The sequence below is a fragment of the Dendropsophus ebraccatus genome, chromosome 11 (assembly GCF_027789765.1).
Source record: "Dendropsophus ebraccatus isolate aDenEbr1 chromosome 11, aDenEbr1.pat, whole genome shotgun sequence".
Lineage (NCBI taxonomy): Eukaryota > Metazoa > Chordata > Amphibia > Anura > Hylidae > Dendropsophus > Dendropsophus ebraccatus.
The window spans coordinates 71,268,207-71,293,089 of record NC_091464.1 but is presented as its reverse complement, the minus strand read 5'-3'; the positions used below and the strand labels follow the sequence as shown (position 1 = coordinate 71,293,089).

Genomic DNA, 24,883 nt, shown 5'->3' with positions numbered 1-24,883 from the left:
ATCTGTCACGTACTGCCCATCACCATATCATCCCACCCAAGTAGTAACCACATTCCGTACTCCCACTAGCTGCCAGCTAGACACGTGGATTCCCCATTCCTCCACAGGGCCTCCTGATAACCCCCTCAGTCCGAGCCATCGATGACCCCCCCTCCGCCACAGCGAGCAGGGACGACACCTTGTGCCTGCGAGTCCCTCCACACCCTTATGGCCTTCTCAATCCCGTCTTGCAAATCTGAACACCAAAGGTCCGTCCCCACCTCATTCAAGTGAATCCCGTCAGCATCCATAAAACCCCAAGCTGGCACCTCCAACTCCCTGTGGCGAACAACTACGCCACCATTACGTGCCACAAAGCGGGAAACTTCCCTGTTAATGCGCCCCCGAGCCCTGTTAAGCTTGTCCACCGACCGGGCCTGGCGCCACACAAATCTAGCCACCACCTCTGACCACACTATTACCACCCCTGGGAACATGGACCACAGCCTCAATATGTCGAATTTAATGTCCCGTATCAATTCCCGGGAAGCACGCACCCCGATGTCATTGCCCCCGACGTGCAAGACTAATATGTCTGGGGGCCTATCCAGCCTAGCGTGGAAATGAAACTCTGGTAACACCCCGCTCCACAATAAGCCCCCGACACCGATCCACCGGATGCGGACTTCACTCCTCTGAAAACCCAGCTGTCTACCGCTGGTTCTTACGTCTGCCCGTGCCGCCCCCCGGCGAACGTACGAGTGCCCCAGGATCCATGTCAGGCACGCACAATCTAGGGAGAGAAAAACAACCAAAGAAAACAAAAGGAAAAACAAACAAACAAAAAAAAAAACAAGAAGAAAAAACACAAAGGGAAAAAGAACACCAACAGAACAAACCGCCTCCTTCCCCTCAAATCATGTCCATCCGCACATACGACCGGAAGCGAGCAGATTCCCACCTCCCAATCTGACGAACCACACTCTCAGACAAACCACATCTAACCGCCTCCGTGGCCGCGCCAATCCGGAAGGAGTGAGAGGCAAACTCCATTGCCGGCAAACCCAAGCATACCAGACCCTTGCGGAAAACTGCCACAAATTGGAAACGAGAGAGGGCTCTACCATCCCTATGTAGCAGGAGGGGTCCCTCCCTACCTCCCGAGCGAACCTTCAAGTACTCTGATACGCATTTGACCGGACATGCCGCGCAATCCCCTATCGCATAGAGCCTTATATGCTTCCCCCTCCCCGCCTGATCGGTCTTCGACTTACGAAGCCAGCAGGACACACTCCCCTCTCCCACTTCTACATCCCTTACCTGCAATCCATCTCCCGACACACAGGAACGACTGACCAACTCGCCAATCCTAAAGGCCCCAAAGAATGCCAACGAGAAAGCAGCCCTAAACAACACCCATTCATACCCATCCGTACACAAGGTCTCCAACACTCTCACCAGATCCCCCAGGATACTAAAGGACACCGGCCGCCTGAAATCCCTTGCTACCCTCGCCTTCCTGTACCCCGCCATTGCCTGGCGGACCAAAAAAATCTTTCGTCACGTCCTGAACACCAATCATTCTAAACCAAAACGAAAGGCCGGAGAGCTTCTTGGCGATACCGGCCGCCGAAGCCCCCGCTCCAAACGCATCCCCGACAAACATCAGCAACAGTGGGATCAATTCACCACTCGCCCCATCCGACCCCACTCTCCTACAAAACTGCTGCCACTCACGCCACACCTCCTCACGCCCCCGCCATGTAGGCTGGCTAACCGCCCTTGCCATCAGACCGAATGCAGTCCGCAAACCAGGCTCCATAGATGATCGGGGCAGGAAAGCCCATGCTGCTCCGCCTCTGGCGCCAGTTCCCGAAAACGGTCCCACTGGAAACGAGAAAGCGAATCAGCAATGGAGTTCCTGCACCCCGGAAGATGACATGCAGACAACCATGCATTCAGTTCCAACCCCCTCAAAACAAGCCGGCGCAATAAAGTCACCACCGGCGGCGAGGATGCCGACAAGCTATTGATGGCCTGAACAACTGCCAGATTGTCACAGCAAAAACGCACCTTTTTGCCGCGGAATCGAGGCCCCCAGACTTCCACTGCCGCCACTATGGGAAACAACTCTAGCAACGCCAGGTTGCGTACCAAACCATTTTTGCGCCACTCGTCAGGCCAGCCGCCTGCAAACCATTCTCCCCCAAAGTATGCACCAAAGCCAATTGAACCAGATGCGTCCGTAAACAACTCCATGTCCGCATTCTCAACCCAGTCATCCAGCCAAACCGAACGCCCATTGTATTGTGCCAAAAACTCATTCCACACACACAAATCTGCTCTATGATCCCCTGTAAGCCGAATGAAATGCAGGGGGGAACGGATTCCCGCAGTGGCAGCGGCTAGGCGCCGGCAAAAAATCCTCCCCATGGGCATGATGCGACACGCGAAGTTAAGCTTGCCTAAAAGGGACTGAAGCTGGCGCAACCGCACTTTTCGCAAACCCAGGAACTCCCGTACCAACGCACGTAGCTCGCACAACTTGTCAGGTGGCAGCCGGCATTCCATTGACACCGAATCAATCTCGATGCCCAAAAAACAAATGACAGTGGCGGGTCCCTCTGTCTTGTCCGGGGCCAAAGGAATGCCGAACCAGCGCGCCACCTGCTCCACTGTATGCAGCAGGACAGAACAAATGGGCGACCGTGCCGGGCCGACGCACAAGAAATCGTCAAGGTAATGCAAAACCGACTGCAACCCCGACTCCTTGCGCACCACCCATTCCACAAACGTGCTGAAAGCCTCGAAGTAAAAACAGGAAATGGAACACCCCATCGGCAAACAGCAGTCCACATAGTACTGTCCTTCCCACATACAACCCAACAAATGGAAGCTATCAGGGTGCACCGGCAGGAGCCGAAATGCGGCCTCAATGTCCGTTTTTGCCATGAGCGCCCCCGGCCCGCACCGCCGCACCCACTCCACCGCCCGATCAAATGAGACATATGATACCGAACATGCTTCCGGGTCTATTCCATCATTTACCGAAGCACCTTCCGGATAAGACAAATGATGGATTAGACGAAATTTGTTAGGCTCCCTTTTTGGCACCAGACCCAAAGGAGAGACCCGCAAGTACGGCCACGGCGGGTCTGCAAACGGACCCGCCATGCGTCCAAGAGTCACCTCCTTGCCCAACTTCTCGCTCACAATAGACGGATGCGCTCTGGCGGACTTCAAATTCTGCGGGCGAAAAATTGGTGCGTCTGGAGCAAAAGGAATACGAAAGCCCCACATAAACCCATCCCTCAACAATTGCGCCGCCCTCTGGTCAGGGTATTCATTTAGCAGTGGCAGCATCGCCTCTATGCTCACCGGCGTCTGTCCCTTTTTGGCCAGCATCGGCGGGACGACCCTTGGATTTCCGGAAGCATCTGGACTGAGGGTGGTTCCCCCCACAGGTTCCACACTCGTGCTTGAACCTGCAGCTGGACCCATACCGGCAGTTACCCTCATTGTATTGCCAGCAGCAACCCGGGCGCTGGGAGGCCGAGGCTCCGGCCGACCCAGCTGACCCAGACGAACCCCCGGCCCCCGCCCGAAACGACTGAGAAGGCGCGCGTGATGCCACCATCAGCCGCATCCACAATGCTATGTCCTTGTGATCCCAACGCAGCGCCGGCCTTACCGCTTTACGCTGGCGGAACTGCTCGTCATACCGCAGCCAAGCAGTTCCGCCATAAACACGATAAGCCTCCCCTATAGCATCCATATAGCCGAATAAAGCAGAGCAGTTCTGAGGAGCCTTCTCTCCAATTACACTCGCCAAAATGGCGAATGCTTGAAGCCAATTCGTAAAAGTGCGGGGTATCAGTCGATACCGCCGCTTCTCCTCCTCCTCCTTCTTACTCTCATCTGCTTTACCCTTCTCAATGTTAAATTTTTCCAGAGGAAGGAGGGAGAATATTTCCACGTATTCATCCTTCCAGATCCTCTCACGCACTTCCTGTTTCAAATGCGCCCCCAGCGGGCCATCAAAACATACATACACCTCCCCACGTGCCGAGTCATCCAAGCGGACAGAGGCATCGCTGACCGCGGGCCCCACCGTAGGTGCCGCTTGAACAGCTGCAGGCGCCTGCGCCACCGGAGTTCCCTGTCCCACCGCCCCAGCACCGCTACCCACCCATGCTGCCGCTGGCGGCGCCACTGTCGCATGCGAACCCGCGCTTTGTACCATCAACCCCTGCATGCTAGTTAAAAACTGCGCCACTGCCTCTCCAATCCCTGCAAACTGTCCCCCGCCCCCCGACCACTGATCCCCTACACGCACATTGACACCTCCAGCCACACCAGAAGACACAGGGGACAGCACAGACATAGAAAAAGACTCACCAGGCTGACTCTCAGCGGACGCCGGAACAGCCGCTATCCGAGATCGCACCCCTGCTGTCGCAGCACCATGAACCTCTCCTTCCTCCAGGCTGTCAGATTCGTCGTCCAAGGAAGATGGCCCGGCTCCCAGATCCTCTCCAGCAACGTCCAGCGTGGGCGGAGCCACCTGAACTCGCTGTCCAGATGAGCCGCCGGCGACAGGAGGGCTGGCCGCCACGGATGACGTGCTGGGGACTACTACTCCGTCGGCCACCCTCCGCCCTGCACCTTGAGACGTGGAGGGGAACGCCTCCCCCCCCGGATCAGCTGCTGCCCGGGATCGCCTTCTCCTCACCTCTCTGGGCTGCAATTTCTCCCCCTGGGACCGGGTCCCGGCTCTGCTTCGTCGCTGGGCTGCCCCCTGCTTCCTGCTGTGAGAGGGGCCAGCCGCCGCAGGTCCTGTTACTGCTGCCGTAACGGAGGGGGAGGAAGGAGCCACGTGACCCTCCCCCTGCCGCCCGGAACCCCGCCGCGCTGCAGGATTCCTCCCAGCCCGGCTCCTGTGCAGGGGAGAGCTGTGCCTGCCAGGAGGGGCCGGAGGGTCCTGTGAAGGGCTCCTTACGCGGCGGGAACGGCTGGGGACTCCAGGGCTGAGCCGCTCCGGCGGGCGCCGGCGGCGTGCGGACGGGCGGGCCCCCCGGGACTGCAACCCCCCGTCCGCTTCCCTAATCACCTGGGCAAGCTGAGCCTGGACCCAGGCGGCCCCATGCTGAGCCGTTACACCCCTCAGGGATGCCATGAATGCTGACAAGTCTGCTGCAGGCTGAGTATCCATGCTCCGTCTCAGGTCCTGTAGCTTCAGAAGACTGGTAAGTTTCTTTCTCCTCACTTCCAACTCCTAGCTAGCCCCCTCCTTCCCCAAGCTATTCCCACCACCCCCATTGGCTCTCACCTAGCAACCCCCTTATTTCACTATACCCTGAACTACAGGTAACCTCTCTCCTGCTCCCCCCCCACCCTTGGCACTGTTAACCCCTTACTGCCCACCCAGTCATGTACGGGCTGCCACTATGCTACGCTGTTTCGCCCTCCCTGCAGTGAGGTTACATTTGGCAGTAATATGGTACAACACAATGGGAACACCAATGGAACCAGTCTATAGTGTCTAATCTGATGAGAATCAACTGGACCAGTCATACAACTCATCTGACACAGGGTAGTGTCCCTAATACTTTAGAACAGGAATATTAGAATCCTATGTAATGAAACAGTCATAATCCCTTGAACTTCCTTACAGAAGAAAAGCAGCCATGGCAATGTGCACTTGTCTATTCATTTCACTTGGAGGTGCTGACCATTTTGTTTTTGCACACCATTAATATTTATTAAAGGGCCAGTGCATAATTACTGCCACTGACTCGCGACAGCCAAGTCCCAGACTTCATCAGTTTACTTCCCCCATCCTTTTGGTGTATTTGTACTTGACCTTCAGAAAGGCAAAAAGAACGGCACCGTTGCCTGTCATTTTCAATCAGATTACATACTTGCAGCAGGATTGACATCCCGCTGCGAGTATGTAAGTGACAGCCCCCCTTAACCCCCCCCCCCCCCCCCCCCCCAACGTTTGGAGCATACATTACCTGCTCTACACTCCTGGCTAGACATTGTGCTCAGTCAGTCAATCTGTTCACTACCCTGCCGTAGCCACTGATTGGCTGAGCGGGACATCCAGACACCGGGAGCCCCCAAAGCAAGCAGGTTCGTGGAGCAGGTAATGTATCCTTCGGAGGGCAGGGAGTTAGGGGGGCGGTCACTTACATACTCGCAGCGAGATGTCAATCCTACTGCAAGTATGTAATTTGATTGAAAAAGATCTGCAGCGGATTTTGCTACAAATTTGCAGCGTGAAATCCGCTGCAGATCTGTTACGTGTGAAACTGGCCTAAGGGCCCTATTCCACCGGACGATTATCGTTCAGATTATCGTTAAATCGTTCGAATCTAAACGATAATCGTTCGGTTGAAATGCAGTTAACGATTAACGACCGAACGAGAAATCGTTGATCGCTTTATAAGACCTGGACCTATTTTTATTGTTGCTCGTTCGCAAAACGTTCGCAAATCGTTCGCATTGAATAAGACATCGTTCGGTCGTTCGCAATAGATACGAACGCAATAGCGAAGAAATACGGAAGAAGAAACGATCGCAATTACGATCATAAGTAACGATTATCGTTCCATGGAAATGAGTGAACGTTTTCAGGTCTTTCGCAATAGCAGTCGTTTGAGATCGTTAATCGTTAACGATTATGCTAACGATAATCGTCCGGTGGAATAGGGCCCTTAGACTGCATCTGCCTCCTTTGACTCTTTGCTTGTCCCTCTGGGAAAATACACAATTTCTTGCAGGGGCTAAAATGTACAATCTCTTATGCTCTTCAACTTTGTTTTAACCCTTAAAGGGGTATCTGGGGTAGTTATGCACCGGATAAGGCATAACTATGAGATCACAAGATCATTTCAGTGATCTCGAGATTTTAAGGGGCTTTTAATTTAGGGACGAGCAAATTTACAGTAGGAATGAAGTGAAGCTCTTTGTTAGGATCGGCCGGCAGCTTGTCAGACTGCTGGCTTTGAAGTCTGTGCCGCTCCAGGTGCCAGGAAAAGCTGAATACAGTCCTAGGAAATGGGGAGAAGTTTCCCAGGACTAGATTCATCTTTCTCCGGCACCCAGGGAGGAGTGACAGCAAGCTGTCTGGACTTCTAGGCCAGCAGTCTGACAAGCTGCCAGCCGATCCTAACAAAGCGCTTTGCTTTGTTTCTACTGTGAATTCGCTCATCCCTACTTACAATATGAAAAAACACACACAAAAAAGAAAAACTATGTATACAATATACAATGTTGCATTGTTCAGCTGTACTTCACCTTAAGAAGAAGAAGAAAAAAAAGTGATAGATGCTAAAAAGAAGCTCTTAAAAAATAATAAAAAATGATGGAAGCTAGAAGGATCCTGCTGACTGGATCATGAGTCAGACAAGTCTGTGCAAAAACATCATTAGTATGCGCTGGATTATAGCCGACAGCGAGGAAAACAAAGAACAATCATTTACAAGTCATTGGGCTATCAGAAAGAAATATCCCATGGATGATTTCTCCCATATGTGAGGCCTGAATTACCCTAATCATACAGGTAGCCGTCTCTCCTCAGGTTGCTAAATTGAATTTAGGAAATTGTAAATTGCAAATCGAGAAATTTATTACTGATAAAAACAAAAGAAAAAAAATACAAAATACATAATTTTGCATGCCGCCATGAAAACAATTAGTAACCCACATGAGAGCTCACAAAGCAATTTTCATATATTGCCCCCAACTAATTACCCCTGGGGTGTTTACATTACACAGCATGCCGGGTCAAGTGGTCTCGCCTTAAATGAAATTGCTGTCACTAAGCCGTCTGTAAGAGGCACTTGTAGGATCTCTTGGCTTCTTTTTATTTGCATTAACATACAAAGAATCAATACCTGCTCATCTTATTCCTCCACATCAGCTAATACTTCAGGACATAATTCTCGCTTACATAAGATTTCCAATTTCTTAAAATCTTAAGCCTTTCTGCTTGGTCTGTAAGTGTCTCTTATAGGTTTAAACTCTCTAAATTCGTTTTTGAGAAAACAAACACATTGTGTATCTGGAGAAAAAAAACAAAGCCCCTGTACTATTCTAGTGATTAATGTTTTTTTAAAGAATTTTTAGTGTTTTTTTCCATACTTTTTCCATTTTACTATTATAGAAAAACAATCTTGCAGTTATTATTCTCACCGCTAGAAATGAGCGAACCATAACAGTCAACCTTGCGAGTGGTTCGCTTCCGCAAACGCTGTTAAAATACTGTTGGCCATATGGCAAAAGGGAAAAGGGGAGGAAACACATAAACAAACCAGAGTACATACCTAGCATCAAATATACTTATTTTCTATTTCATTATCTACATTAAAAGTGATTCTGAAATATTGCAGTTTCCACTTTGGCCACTAAGCCTAATAATAAGATGATATTCCTGTTCTGTACTGACCACTTTCCGGCAGTGGCTTATTTACCATCCAATCATCACCTTAAAATAAAAAAACAAACTATATATAGATAAAGTGGAATTCACTATTCACAATAGGTGCTGGACACATGAGAGGTCACAAAGCATGCCCATTATACTCTCCCAGAAAAGTCAATAAGTCATCTCCACACACAAAATGTTTTTTGGTTGTTATGAAGCACATTTCTAAACTGTTGTTAATAGAGCAGAACAGCAAAAAACATAAAATAATTTTAGAATTAAGATATAGCTGAAAAGAGTGAGCTGCAGCCGTGTGATCCCCTTCTAGGCTATATCTCCATAACAGCCAAAAGTCTATAAAGCTACATTGTTTGAATTAGTGGCCAGTCAGGGAGTAGATACCGCTGCTGCCACACTCTCTCCCTGGCTATACCTCCTGATCACAGAGGATCTTAACAATGATCAAGAACTTTTGACATTCCTGATGATATGTAAAAAGTAGTATAGAGCAGACTTGCTCAACTATTCTGGTTCAGCAACATTCTCTGGACCCGAATGTTCTGCATTTGACTTCCGGTATCTAGTCGAGTTGGATGCCGCCCTAGGGCTGCCAGGAAAACAAGGATACAGCCTATGGTTTTCCAGGACTACCTAGGCGGCATCCAACTTCTCCTGAGTCAAATGCCAAGCTGTTCAGGTTTATAGAGTGTTGGCGAACTCAAACAGTTTGGCAAGTTTGTTCAACACTAGTCTAAGTTATTTTTCATGACAGTGACTCTTTAATAACTGTGATGCAGCCACTTCATCTATTTGAATCCACAAGTATAAATCTCTATTAAGAATAAGATCTCCTTCAATGGGAATTCCGAGTTAACAATAAAGGCCCTATTACACAGAAAAATTATCGTCCTGGGTAATGGAAGGCAACGATCAGCTGATGACGGCTGATCGTTGCTGTCGTTTGTCTTTCAACATATTGAAAGACAAACGACTATGATAGCAGCGATCTGCTGCCTTCGCTCCGTGGAATAGGAGTGGCGGCAGCAGACCGCTGCTATCTGCTATGGGCTGCCAGGACGATCTAGGGACGACCCGGGCACCCCCTGCAGCTCCCCCTCCCCCCCTGCACTTACCGCTTGCTGCCGACGCGTGTAATAGCGCTATGTTGCCATGTGTAATAGGGGCTTTACTCTTCACGTATCCATATGATAGGGGCATAAGTGTCAGATCTCGGTAAAGATGGGGGGATTGGGTTGTATTCTCACACAGGACTTTAATCTACTACAAACTCCTCGGCTTTCCCAGATTTGGAATAATTCACATAGTACTGGGATCCCCACTAGCTGAGCATTTATGGCATATCTGGCTGATATCTTCCACAAAGCAAACGGCCAGCTGCATCCACTCCTCCACACCTGCCACTGTGTGGTCCGACAAGAAGCAGGGGTCCACAATAAACAAGAAGCAAAGTCCGGCACCAATGGCGAGTAACAGCTGATATTTTATTGAAGATCCTGAACAGTCACACAAATTTCTTTTCACGGAACAGTGCCACCCTTACTCACAGGCAGTGTCTGGTACTGCAACTTAGCTTAATTTACTTGAACACAGTCATACATTGAACAGTAGTATTTAAAAATAAATCAAGAAGCCATTGATGCTGTAAAGTTCAAGAAAAAGAAAATCTTAGAAATAGTAGACAATTACCCCATATTTGTGTACTTTTAGCACAATAATGGATGTCTCTGCCCTGCAGGAGTAATAACTACATTTCCCAGCATTATATCCACAGATAGGGAGGCCTAGAGAAGCCAGATCTACCCGCTATGGTGGAGCCCAGCAGGGGTCCGGCAGCATCCACAGTGCCTCTTGTTCTTTAGCACTGTACAAGCATCAAGAGAGCCATAAAAAGCTGAGATCAGGGGTCATGGCGGCCTTTGTAGCGTGAGGTTTTTACATTTCAATGCCCTATATTTCCCACAAATCAGGAAAAATGCAATGCTGGTTAAATGAGGACAGCTTATCATTCTGCAGGCTGATGCAGGAAATGAGCTGGAAGCACAATAAACAATACGCTTTTCATAGGTAACGCCACCGCATCAACAGTATTATGTCTACGGACGGCTGCATTTACTAAGGGCTCTCTGGCAGGTGGCAGCTGCGGGATACTGATGGTAAACCAATGTATATGCATAAGGGAATTGCATGAACAGTTTATTCCATAATACATAGCAGGAACTGAATGGCTTCCCACTACAAGGGCGAGCAGTCTGCCGGAGACATATCACTCCTTACTGTTATGGTCCAAGGCTTTTATGGCAGTCTTGTCCTCTCGTCATATGGCAGTAAAGAACAGTGTATATTCAGCGAAAAGTATCGTAGAGCGGCCATGTGGGCGACCTATAGTATCAGCCAAATAGCTGCTCTCTCTGTTCAATGGATGGTCGTTATAAATATATTACAAGAGTTCAATCTCGGCACTCACCATAATGCTTTATAATTTTTATTGTAGAAAAAAGTCCATCACAAAATACAACGGACACAGGACAATTGTTGAGGAAGGCTTGACGCCGAAACGTCCTGTTGCCGTTGTATTTTGTGATGGACTTTATTCTACAATAAAAACCATGAAGCATTATGGTGAGTGCCGAAATTGAACTCTCATAATTTTGTTGGATTTTTTTCTTACTGCGAGCACCACCGTAGACATAGAATGGCCGTGTAAAAGAATTTTTCCTACTTGTTATAAATATATTATCCTGGTATCCAGGCAATAGTTCATTTAACATAAGGGCCCTATTACACAATGCGATAATTGGCTGAATCTGCCCCATTCAACCAATTATCGCTCTGTGCAGAGGTGTAGCTAGGCTCTCCTGCACCCGGGGCAAAGATTTAATTTGGCGCCCCCCAACCCCCCCCCCCCCCCCCCGCCTGTATTCGCAGCAGGCACAGGGGGGCCCATATATATATATATATATATATATATATATATATATATGTATATATATATATATTTTTTTTTTTTTTTTATGAAGTTTAGGTGAGCGATAGTTTACATGAGCGATTCGGTCATCTCTACCGGCAGCACTAGTGTGGTGTTCACAATATGGGATACATAATGTCATATTTACTGTGTACCTGGAATGTTCCCATTTAAAATTTGGTCCCTAAGTACCTCAACATAGGCGCCGATGTCTCCGCTCCCAGCTGTCTGTACCTGAGGAGGCGCCGTTGTCTCCGCTCCCTGCTGTTTGTACCTGTGAATTAGGAGGCGAAGCTTCCTGATCTATCTCCAGTGTGACACCCAGTGTAATGTGATTCTATGGTGCTGTCTCCTAATGCACAGATACGCTCTGCAGTAGAGTCAAACTTCGGGAAATCCTAGGTTCAATTGAACTCGAACATTCACAAACCTGCCGCATTAGATTGCTGATGCCTTCCTGGTCCGTGGGGAAGGAGAAGAGTACCCAGCCTGTCTCCTCCTTCCAAACGGACAGGGAAGGCATCAGCAATCTAATGCGGCAGGTTCGTGAATGTTCAAGTTCTATAGAACCTAGGATTTCCCGAGGTTCGATCAACTCCACTCAGCAGCGGAGACAACAGCAGTAATATCTCCAGTAAGGTTTTCCATCACCAAATTTAAAATAGAAATAATTTAGAAAAATGACAGGTACAGGTGCTTTATAGATTGGCATAGGGAACCTTGCCTCACCAGCTGTTGCAAAACTACAACTCTCATCATACATAGACAGTCAATGCTAAAAGTTTGGCTGTCCAGACATGATGGGAGTTGTAGTTCTGCAACAGCTGGAAAGCCAAGTTTCCCTTCCCCTGCAGATAGTAGGTAAGGTTTATATAAATGTGATATATATATTTTTGGATAGGGCAGTTATTAAGGGGTTAAGTATGAAATAATGTACAGCCAGACAGCTAAATAGACATTGGACCCTAACTCTCTTGTGTGCCCCCCCCCATCCCAGACAAGTGTCACCCTGTACCCCCCTGTCCCCCACCCCAGACTGTGCACCCCTGATTGTCCTCCCCTTCCCACACACCTGTATCTTCTTTCTTCCTCCTCCATAGTGCAGTGTACATACAGGACCTGCGCTGACATCATAGTCACATGTCAAGGTCCTTCACCATCTCTTTACTGTTCTGTCTCCTGGCTGCTGTTTAGCCCTATTTTGCGCAAAATCGCGGTAAAAAGGCCACGATTTTGCGCAAATTATAGCTAAACAGCAGCTATAGGCAGTATAGGGGACAGGCAGTATGGAAAATACCTCTTTTGATGAAGTAAAAATCGTCCCCTGCCTTCTCACAACGACAGAGGGCATGAGGCTTCCAGGCTGCCTCATCCACTGTCATCCTTCTTTCTCTGCTCCCTGTGATGGCGCCCCCCTGGTCTCGGCGCCCGGGGCAGCTGCCCCCCCTTAACTACGGCCCTGGCTCTGTGTAAAAGAGTCAACGATAAGTTCATGGAACGATCATCGGCTTATCATTTCTTTAGGTCCAGACCTAAAACCGTCGCTCGCCGACCTTGCATTGCTTCATGTAATAGCCACGCGTGGGCGACGGCTGACAATTGAATAAACAGCTAACACATTACCGGTAACTGGTAATCAAATACCACATTATTGGGTTCAGGTGAACCCCAAGCATGCTTGAGATTCGATCATCTCTAGTTATAACTTAAAGTGTGCCTGTCGCTTAAAAAAAACAACTTTTGATCTTGTAGAGATGTGTCAAAAATTTTAAACAGTCAGGGCCTGAGCGATTGCTAGAATGAGCAGGCAGAGGAGCACAACCGAGTGCTTCTCTCCCTGCTCTCTGTGCACATGACCACAGACTTGGGACTCCTTCCCATTTATGTGGCACAAAGTTGAGAAAGAACACACTTCACACTTCTTGTGGATCGTTCTAGGAATCAATCGGGGTCTGAATTCAATGATCAAAACTTTCTTTTAAAGTGACAGGTACACTATAAAGTGATATTGTCACCCCAGTTCCTATGTGCTTTTATCACTGTTGGACAGTGTCACTAAGGCGGGGCTTAGCATCTGTTGAGCTCCCTCTTCCTCTCAGCGGATGCTAAGCCCCGCCTTAGTGACACTGTCCAACAATGATAAAAGCACACAAGAAAACTGGGGTGACAGTATCTTTTTCTTTCAAATCAACTGGTGTCAGAAAGTTACAGTATATAGATTTGTAATTTACTTCTATTAAAAAGTCTCCCAGTACTTATCAGCTACAGTATGTCCTGCAGGAAGTGGTGTATTCTTTCCAGTCTGACACAGTGCTCTCTGTTGCCACCTCTGTTCATGTCAGGAACTGTCCAGAGCAGGAGAGGTTTTCTATGGAGATCTGCTACTGCTCTGGACAGCTGGATAGGAGGGCCCTTGCCTAATTTAGTAAGTACTTTGTCTGGATGTAAGTGAAATGTGTGAAATATCTTGAAGAACTCCTCGTACTTACGTATAGATAAGTCTTATGGTGCGTTTACACAGAAAAATTTATCTGACAGATTTTTGAAGCCAAAGCCAGGAATGGATTTGAAAAAGGAGAGGTTTCAGTTTTCCTTTATGACCTTGTTCCGTGTTTATAGTCCATTCCTGTCTTTGGCTTTTAAGATCTGTCAGATAAATCTGTCTATGTAAACGCACCATCAGGGTTTGTTTACACACACAGATTATCTGACAGATATCTGACAGATTTTTGCAGCCAAAGTCAGGAATGGACTACAAACAGGGAACAGGTCATAAAGTAAAGACTGAGATTTCTCTTTTTTTCAAATCCATTTCTAGTTTTGGCTGCAAGAATCTGTCAGATTATCTGTGTGTGTAAACGGACCCTTATGCTGGGTTTACACGGAACGATTATCGGGCGAATTTTTGCGATAATGATTGAATTCGAACGATAATCGTACGTGTAAACGCAATCGCGATTCGCCGATCGTTCCGTGTAAACAGTCGTCGCGCGATAGTCCGGCCGCCCGCAGCCCGGCCCCCCGCTCACCCGACTCAATCACCACCCCCGCCGCTCTGATCACCACCAACGCCGCTCTCAGGCTTTCCTTTATGACCTGATCTGTTTATAGTCTGTTCCAGGTTTTGGCTTCAAATCTTTGGCAGATAATCTGTCAGATAATCTTTCTGTGTAAATGGACCCTGAGTTATCTCATCTGCCCGCTTTCTGCCTTTCAGTATTGATTACCATCCTGATTGGTAGTACGAGTCCCGGGCCTCTGTCTCTAGGGGGTAGCCAACTAGTAGTTTCCTTCCTACTTAGTCAAGAGAAGTTCAGGCTACCTTGCACTGTGCTCTACAGTGGATCAGTCTTTCTTTCCTCTCCTTCTTTAGGGGGTTGACTGTCCTGACAAACGAATCCACAATGTAGGCAAGGGGAAGGGGTGCACCTTTATTTCTAGTTACCTTGAAGTCTGGTCTAGCAGTGCATAACTGCTGTTGTAGGTCCCATTGGTAACAAGTCTGGTCTCTTCCTCAGCTAGCTCACACCCAACAACTAACTGAACTACCCAGGAAGGAAGTGCTGAGTGTCAGAGGCTAAACCTTCCCTCTGAACTGCAGCTGTGCCCCTAGTGGTTGGAGTAGGGCACAGCAGCTAACTGTACTAATTGTGACACCTGACAGAAACACTTTTACCAGGGTGTGTAAAGAGCAAAGAAACACGTAGTGGGACACTACACATGGCCACTTTCTCCTAATTCCCTTGTCCTCAGGTTGGGTGTGGGTTTGTAGCTTAGTACTAAAGTGATTAGAGCTGAATTGCAATACACCACAAAACCTGAGCACAGGAGTGGTGCTGTTTTTGCAAATGTATGATCATACATTGCTAAGTGCATCTAGGACAGGGATGAGGAACCTTTGGCACTTCAGCCTTTGGCTGTCCAGGCATATACTCCTGATGTGCACCCCTAATTACTCTAACAGGGGTTACCCTTAAGGAAGTCCCCCCATTGGAAAGAATGTGTGGGACTGCTGGTCCCCACTCACTCTAGAACATGGGCGTCAAACTCAGGCCCTCCAGCTGTTGCAAATCTACAAATCCCATCATGCCTGGAAAGCCAAAGCTTTAGCTTTAGAAAAACTAAAATTTTGATTACTTGTTTTTGCCTTATTCATATTGGTCCTTAGCATTTGTATTGTTATCATGCACCGTCTCTCTTACCTGCATCGTTGGGTGTGAGTGGGGTGTCCCGGACCTTACAGGGACAGGAGAAGAGTTCAGTATCAGTACCCGTTTTTAAGTGTTTTTATGTAGTGTGGTTTCTTTGTTATTCCAACAAAGATTTTGCTATTTATACTTGATGGGCAGCCCTTGCATACTTGGTTCAGTTTTCTTTTTTTCTAATGCAGAGACTATTTTGAGCAAGTTGGCTAGCACCCATAGGGGGAGATTTATTAAACTGGTGTAGAGTAGAATTGGCTCAGTTGCCTCTAGCAACCAATCAGATTCCACCTTTCATTTTCCAAAGAGTCTGTGAGGAATGAAAGGTGGAATCTGATTGGTTTCTAGGGGCAACTGGGACAATTGTACTTTACACCAGTTTGATAAATCTCCCCCATAGTGCTATTTGTGGTGCCCGCCTTCCTTTTTGTTTTTCAGTGTATACTGAGGTTGCATAAGGTTATGGGGTACGGCATACTGGAGGTATATACTGGTGCGACAGCTCTAGTAGGTTATTTAATTTTCTTGACAGGCTAAATATGCTATAATTACTCCGCAGGCCAGAGTTTGACACCCCTGCTGTACATAGTCGGGGGACATTTCTTAACAAAGTCCTCTTATAGTATAGGGCTATAATACCACTATGGGAATGATCCAGGAAAGACGGCTGTCTATTGATATAATGATGGACGCAAATCATGATAATTTTTAACAGAAGTCTGCCTTTTCTCGATAAAATCCCATACTGTGACCATAGTGTAAGAGTGCGTTTTCCTCTGGTATGGTTGTATGGAGTAAAAAAAAAAAGAAAATAAATTAAAAAAAAAATAATATATATATATACTGTGTGTATATATATATATATATATATATATATATATATATATATATATATATATATATATATGGTAGTAGGATATCACAATGCTAACAAAACCGTCCAAAGACTGCAATTCACATCACAACCACCGTGTGACCACAGATAGACACATATAACATGTACAGTGCAGTATGGAAACCAACAGAGTATAGTAAAAGTATTATTTTTCTCTCTCATAGCTAAATACTGTATTACTAACATTTTAGGACAACATGTGACCCTCCAGTTGTTACAAAACAACAATTTCTATCAAGCTTTAAGCTTTGGCTGTCCAGGCATGATAAGTATTGTAGTTTTGCAAAAGCTGGAGGGACACAGGTAGGAACACATGCTTTAGGATATTTTAAGCTGTGAGGAAAGGTAAAGGAGGACACATGGATGTAAAGAAACCTTTAAAAAAAATGACAAACTACATCCTGGAAACACTGTTTAGTATCTAAGCCCAGCTGAATATACAATAATATAATAATATACAATACCAGTATTGCTATTAATAATACTACTAATTGAACTTTTAATAATACTAACAATTATACTAAAATCTGCACTTTTCACCATTTCTCTACCTGAACAATTACATGCAGCTTCCATCCTGTTTTCAATACTGCCATCTGGTGTCAGGTACTGGTATTGCACTAATGGGTGAACACCTCCAGGCAGCATGGCCTCATCATGTGATGCATCACCGTCTAATGCTGCGACACTTCACCAATGTCACGCGCTGCTCGTATACGTATAAGAAATGCAGGAAGGTACTTTGTAGGCTGAAAGTCATCAAATGCACCGGATAGATCTGGGTCACTTAGGAGGACAATATTCAGTATGCACGATCAATAATGAACTTATTTGTGCAGAATAAATAAGAAGAGGTCAATAGGTATAAGTAAACCGTGAGTCACTTACGTTTACTGCAGCAGTTCATGCCGCCCGTCCTCGGTCACTTAGGAAGCATGATAGCGAATACATGAATATAGCAGTGAGGCCTCCAGATGCTTTGCAGAAATATCCCCGTCTCAGCACATTCCTTCTTCAGAGATGACTTATCCATTCCTCCAGCAGATGGCAGTAACTACATCTTCAAGTGCAGCGAACTCGGAAGAACAATGAAGTTCTTTATTCCTGAAAGTTAAGAAAATGGCTGGTTTTGACAGTGGAACAGATGTACAAGGCAGATATTAAGTCTTTAAGGGCTTTGAGTCGCCTGCAGCACAATGACAATGACCGGTTGTACCTGTGGGGTTATTTATAGCGGCGATTATTAACAGCGTTCTGATAGAAGGCTGGGATGGTGTATTTTGACAAGTATACATTAGTCATGTTTGACTCCGGAGTTGCTTTCCCTCGAGAGACTTCTCAGAACCTCTCATTAGACATGGGCTCTTTACATTCCAGATCCTTTGCCGATACCCAGATGTTGTTCCTCTCCTTAATAATCTCAGCTGTCCGCAAGAAAACAGACCTGATAAATGGGAGCTGATTTTGCGTAATTTTAAAGAAAATAAATTGCCATTTTTATTTTTTTTTTGTATTCTATTGGATATGTTCAAAAATGATTCATAGTTTTGTGTGACAGCTCATCCCATAAGTCGAGTCATTAGGTCACGTCTAAATGTACAAAAACATGACTACTCGGGGCGTTTTACAGCTAAGTGTAGTGGTTTGTATGCATAAAATATGTAATATGCCCAGTGGCGTAGCTACAGGGGGTGCAGAGGTTGCACTTGCACCTGGGCCTTGTTGCCGGAGGGAGCCCAAAGGGCCAAGCAAAAGACAGCAGCATTATAAATGGCAGGAGATGTTTTAAAAGAGGAAAAGAAGGGGGGACTTTGCATTGGGTCATAGGAGTTTCAAGCTACACTACTAAAGAAACGGGGGCATTCAATAGCCTAATAATTATTCAAGTGTCAAAGAGAGAACTTGCCTTGATCATATGAGTATACAAAAAAATAGTTGAAAAATGGAGTGAAATTATATCTATTACACAATATAGTATTTTACCCCTTGTGATCTCTAGACCGGAGACCTGAAATCAGAGCATGTCTGATTCTCAACCGTGAAAGCCAAAAGCTGCATTTGCCTACCTGTTGCATCTCCATAGAGAATGAATGGAGCTGCAGTACATGCACAACCACCAGCTCCATCCAGCAGTGATTTAGAAGGTTCTGTACCCAAGATCACATGGAGCTCCCTGCAGCCTCTCAGTTAAGCCATATCCTATGGATACTGTGGATAGGACGCAACTTGTCATAATGGGAATACTCCTAAATGGAAGCTGCTACTCAATGTGGCGATCGAGGAATTTGGCCCAAGGGTTCTCAGGTTGTCATTTAGATAAGAAAGGCAATCACTAGAAGAAAAATCACCTCCATCTTTTTAAGGTATAATGTCCCACTAGGTTGCTAGGGCTCATGTGCCTTAACATATTGTGCTACTGTATGTTATAGTGTGAACGATTTGGTGCCCAAGCTATGCAATGGTTTTCTATACATGCAAATTGCAGAACCTTCTGGAGGGAGGCGGAGTTAAGCCTAGCCCAGCCCTCTATTCAAGCTCGTCAAGGGTCAGTGAATCAGTGTAGTGCCGGACAGTGTGGAGTGACTGAACCGGAAGCTGGAGAGGATAGCACCTCAGCAGCTAAATTGCTGCAAAAAAGACTCAGTGCCTATAATTTGCACCTTACCACAACCTACACCAACAAGAATACATTTACACAGGGATTGCTGTGTAAAAACTACTACTACCATCAAGTGCAACTAACCCCGTCCGTACCAAAGAATGTGGGAGGTTTGGATGAAAGATCAGAGCCACTGTGACCACCTGCAACCCAGCAGTCCTTCATCCTATATGCTCCTCCTGGGCTGCTGCACAGAACTTAATGCAATGTATAGAAAAGGGAGGTCCAAGAACTTACCCTTGCAGTCCTTCCCATAGATCCTATCATTTTAATCAGATAATTTTTATTAAAGTTTTTGCCATAACTAACAGTTACAGAGTTTTCACCCCCTCCCCCCTCCCTCCCTCCAACAACCCCACTCTTCACCCAAACCTTTGGAACAATAGTTCTCAGAACTATTGGTATGACAAGAATATTATCACTTAGTACAGGCAGCAGACGGAGGGAATGATGAGGCCCAATAAAAAGAGAAAAATAAAAAAGGGGAAAGTTGAGAAAAACATCTACACTATTGCTTTATGGCTATCGAAAAGAAAGAAATACCTAACAGTAAGGTTACTTCAATGTGAAATAATCACAGAGCATGAATCCATTAGACGCAAGGGGGCCAAGCGGAGCACCTGAGTTACACTTAGCAGAATCTATAGAGTTACCTATTTTGTCGTCTCATCCATCCCCTATTACTATCCCCAGATCCCATTATTTACATTGCACTGTTCTCTCCATAATATTGCAAGTAATATCCAATAAACATTTATTTTTACAGAATTACATATCTTATAATCATAAACCAAACTCCCAGCATGATTTTATAATCCATCTAGAACCCATTCACTCAATTAACAAATGCATCATTTCCTGCAAAATATACATTAAAATAGCATTTCAATTAAAATAACATTTCATTTTTTTTTTTCTTCCAGAGACTGTTTATTTCCCATCAATTTCAAAACTGATCATGCCACCAAGAAATACTGACAACACCTCACAATCTGTTACCGGGTACAGTATTTTTGATGGTCAAAGATAGCTTAAAGTGTACTCATTACTAAAAAAAAAAAAAAAAACTTTTGACTACAAAACTCGACAAAAGTTTTGATTATTGGGAGTCTCCCCCATTGATGAGGAGCACTTTGCCGCTGTCAATCATCCCTGTCCAGGACCCAACTTCCTCTTCTCCTGCCTTGTTCTCCTGATGAGAAGGGGTCTCAAACTCACAACAAATAAAACTTTTGACTTGTCCTCAAACAAACAAGAGGTTCCAGCAGCACCAGAAAGGAAAAAATAAGTGGGTGCTAGTCTCACCGAACCGGACCCAGGTACGTATATAAATCCAGAAGAAGCAATGTGGAGACAGCACGTCCAAAAAAACTTCGCTTTTATTCACACCAGTGCAACGTTTCGGCTCTTATTGTAGCCTTTCTCAAGCAGTGAGAACACTGCTTGAGAAAGGCTACAATAAGAGCCGAAACGTTGCACTGGTGTGAATAAAAGCGAAGTTTTTTTGGACGTGCTGTCTCCACATTGCTTCTTTTGACTTGTCCTCAGGTACTCATTTAAGGCTTACCAGTAAATATTCACTGTGGTCTAGAGTGGCTTAGAGTCATATATAACATCCCTGGTGGTCAATACTGTATACAATAAAATATCTTGGAGAAGATATTGAGTCTTTGATAGGATGGGTCTGCTACTATTCCTTTGTAAAGTCTTTCCTGTACACTATTCCAAGTGGCCGAGGATGACGTATGAGTAAAATGTTTATAGTGGTCTATATAGGTTATATAGGGAGTCCAGGAAAACATAGATATAGACTAGGGCCCATAGCTGCATCAATGTTTTGCAGGCAGCCTCAGGGTTGCATCTAAATTCTTCAGCCACCAGTAATCTAATGCTGAATGATCAGACTCGAGCATACTGGAGTTGCGATAATCTCTAGATAAAACATGTCTTTCCCTAAGGGTCATTACAAAGTTCACTGTAATAACCCTGGTGGTCTAGTGTAGTGAAGGTATTAAAAGAAAGAACTATGATGATGTAGAATGATAAAAGGTTCATACCTAGTTTACAGAGGATCATTCACCTGTATGGACACCGGCAAGGTATTCTCTTTTTTCTGCTCTACTCTGATAATGGAGGTCAATAAAGTGTATATGATTTTAGTGCCAAGTATTAAGGTAGATCACGTTTCATAAACTTCGGCCAAACTTTCTAGATATATTTTTTTCGTTGGTGTAAAGCTTCCAGCCACCTACTCCATTACTGTACATGGAAGTGTTATATAGATATAGGGACATTTAGAGGTCTAGACCATGGAGCACTGAGCTAAAGTCATTGTGATAGTGATGTTTTTACTAAAATTAAAGGAGCATTCCAAGAAAACGTTCCTTCTATCCATGGCTCTATTCATAATACAGAAGCTGGGGGCCTGATACGGAAATCAGCGGGGGGTACAGAGGTCGGATTCCCCCCTCGCAATCTCTTACTGTGGATATCCTGTGGATAGGGGAAACGTCGATTTTCTTGGAATACCTCTTTAACTATAAACTACAAACTTTATTGTGTGACTCTCCTGGTAAAGAATTATTTTCAATTAATAAAGCATGGGGAAAAGCATGCAAATTCAAGAATACAAACTAAACCAGAATCTCCTCCAAAAGGAAGAGTCGTCCATCTATAGGAATCCCCCAAGAGCTGCATCTAAAGCATCTTCCTTTTGGAAGAGAGCCAATTCACATATTTACATATTTTTCCCCCATGGCTTGAAACATATGTCTCTATACCACTGGTCTCTTCAGTAAGAGTCAGCACTAGTGTTGAGTGGAAAGGCCAAATCTTTCAAGTCCGGTAACGTTTTCTGAATACGAATGCTCGACGTTTGACTCCCTGTGGCTGCAGAGGTTGGAAAACATGGATACAGCCTGGAAGCAGTCCTGGAAAACATGGATACAGCCTATGGCCTGGCTCTCAGGTTTAGAGAATTCTGCAGAACCCGAACAGTATGGCCTTTCCACTCAACACTAGTCAGCACCACTTCCCCCAGAGCTACATCTAAAAGTCCCCATACACCTTCAGTAACTGATTGCTGAATGAATGTTTGTAGGTTATCCCTCCCGTCCTCTCAAGACACAGGAACACTCAGCACGGCCGAGCGTTCCTGTGTTCTCTATAGTAAAGCCATAACTAGAAAGCTCTAGCTGCGGCTTTTCTCTCATACAAAAAATGGTGGGTTCGGGCAGTGATTGTCCATCACATCTAACAACTGTATCAGCTGCCATGATATATGTTGTTGTACAGTCGGGAGAGCCCCATACACCTTATACTGATTGTGAGCATCCATCTAGCCAACCAGTACTGATAAGACACCAGATCCCTGAAATAGCTGTCTACAGATTGATGAATCTTCCTTTTGGTTTTGCTAGTATGTGATGTTTTTCTTATGTTTTTTTTTTTCTTTTGGAGCAAAGAAGATTTGCATGCTTCATACTGTATAAAAGCTAAATGGTGGAATTGATTCCGGAGCTCTTATGAAAATGCTTTATTTTAACCTCTGTAAAGCTGTATTGATTTCTCCACTCCATAGATACAGAAATAAGTGTTTGAGTATGAAAATGAAACAAATGGTGTAATTGTGATTAAACTTTATAGGTTAGCGGGATATTTTATCTGTGTATTATCAATGCATATTTCACGGAATGAAAGACAGATTCTATTATTCCTTTACGTAGCATTTTGTATTTTTTGTTTTTATTCCTTTACATAGCATTATGTTTTTTTGTTTTATTATTATTCCTTGAGGTAGCATAATGTTTTCTTTATCACAAGACAAATATGATAAAAATGCAGCTAATCCCTATAATTAGAGATGAGTAAACCAAACCCAGGCGTTGCTGAAAGTTTAGTTTGGCGTAAACTTAAACCTCTGGCGGATAATTTTGGCTGAACCAGCTAAAATAGCATCGGCCACATTGCAGAAGGGAGAAAGGATCACATGACCTCAGGGTAGCCCATAATGCCTTGCAAAAAGCTCTCCTGTCTAAACAAGGGGCAGTATAGAGGATATGTTAGAGCAACTAACTCTATTCATATCCACTTCTTTGAATAGTAAAAAAAAAGAACATTTCTGCAGCTGATAAAGAGGTATCGGCGGCAGGTATGTCCTGAATGCAGCCCGGCGGCCAGCAGTTTACCTGTGCAGTACCTCTGTATCGACTGCAGGAATGTTCTATTTTTACTATTGATTTGCGAGCACCCGCGAATCAATTAGCCATTCACTTCAATGTAATGTGCAGCCACCGCCGCACATTACATTGTGTGAACAGCTATTATTTCCAGACGCTGTTCACTGAACAACATCCAGAAATAGTAGGCAGGTACATTACTTTAACACCCGTTCTAAAGAACAGGCATTAACATAACGATATGTGAACACAGCGGGCGGCATTGCATTGCCTTGTATCTCTCCTAGGATCTATGGAGACTGTACAGGGAGAGTGATGACAGTAGTAGGGTGTGATACCCTATTCTCTTATGTCAATTGCAGATAACCCCCCCCCCCCTAATTGGACACTAAGAACAGAAAATTTGTCATGCCGCTCCTCCTCATTGCTGCATGTTGAATATTGCATTGTGAATATTAAGCTTCAGATTCCAACTTTAATATGACAGCTGAGTCTAAGTTCTATCCTCTATATACTAGACGCAGCAAGCCTTTAAAGGGTCATGTGTTGGACACACAGGCACATGACTTGTTACAGCATGTCTTTTGGAACTCTGTCTTCTGTCTTCTGAAGAGTTCTGCACCTGTCCGTCTATCACATGAACAAATCCTTATTAACGGAGAGTTAACAATAATTTGCATTCTTCACTACCTGAATTAGAACAGAATTCACAGATAGGAATTCTCAGACTGTGTTTGGATCATGTTTGTATCTGAAGATCTTACTGAAACTCCTGGTTTAAGAAGCATATGCATATTCATATGAACAACAGGTTTTCCTGGTTACCAAAGATAAGCACAACTCAAGTCTGACCGTTCGGCATTTAAATACCGGTGGCTAAAGAATTTGGATGCAGTCCTAGGTAGTCCAGAAAAACCTGGATACGGCCTATGGCCTATGGCTGTTTACATGTTTTCCAGGAAGCCTTGGGGGTCATTTACACATCCATAGAGTTCCCTCTATACACGGACAGTGTTCTGCAGACTGGACCTGGAAGCTCCCAGCATCATGATTTGTCAGGAGTAGGGATGAGAAAACCGCACCATAACAAACCAGATTCGTTACTTTGAAAAAAGTTTGAGAAAGTTCGTAACGAATCTAGTTAAAATAACAGTAAAAAAAAAGTCCCATCACTGTCCCCCCCCCCCCCAAAAAAAAAAGTCTCATTGGTTGTCCCATCACTGCACAGTTGTGTAGAAAAATGTTGGTGACTCATTGGGATTCTTGGTGCCCAAGACCGTGCACCCCAGTGCTGATGTCTGGTCCTTTAATTATGGGCAAGGGCAGTACATGTCTGTTACTGCCCATTGGGTCAACATTCTCCTAGAAGACCATAAGAAAGTTAGCCCATTCTTGCCACTGTCACCTCCCCGGGGCTTTAGGGGGCCAGTTCTCCAAATGTTCTGCCTCCACCACCTTTCAACCATCCGCCTCTTTGACTGCAGTCCAACCTGCCCTGATGTCTTACCAACGATGTCAGGCCCGGTGCTCTCAGGCTGTCCTCCATTTTGTGA

The 24,883-nt window shown here is 45.5% G+C and overlaps 1 long non-coding RNA gene across 2 annotated transcripts in view; it reads right to left on the bottom strand.

Annotated features, from left to right (window-relative positions):
* LOC138767656 (uncharacterized) overlaps positions 1–24,883 on the bottom strand; it is a 271,823-nt gene that overhangs the window by 166,385 nt on the left and 80,555 nt on the right. For both annotated transcript variants that reach the window (XR_011358828.1, XR_011358827.1), the window contains exon 3: positions 17,382–17,597. This is a non-coding gene — a long non-coding RNA (uncharacterized lncRNA). The remainder of the gene's footprint in view (positions 1–17,381; positions 17,598–24,883) is intronic.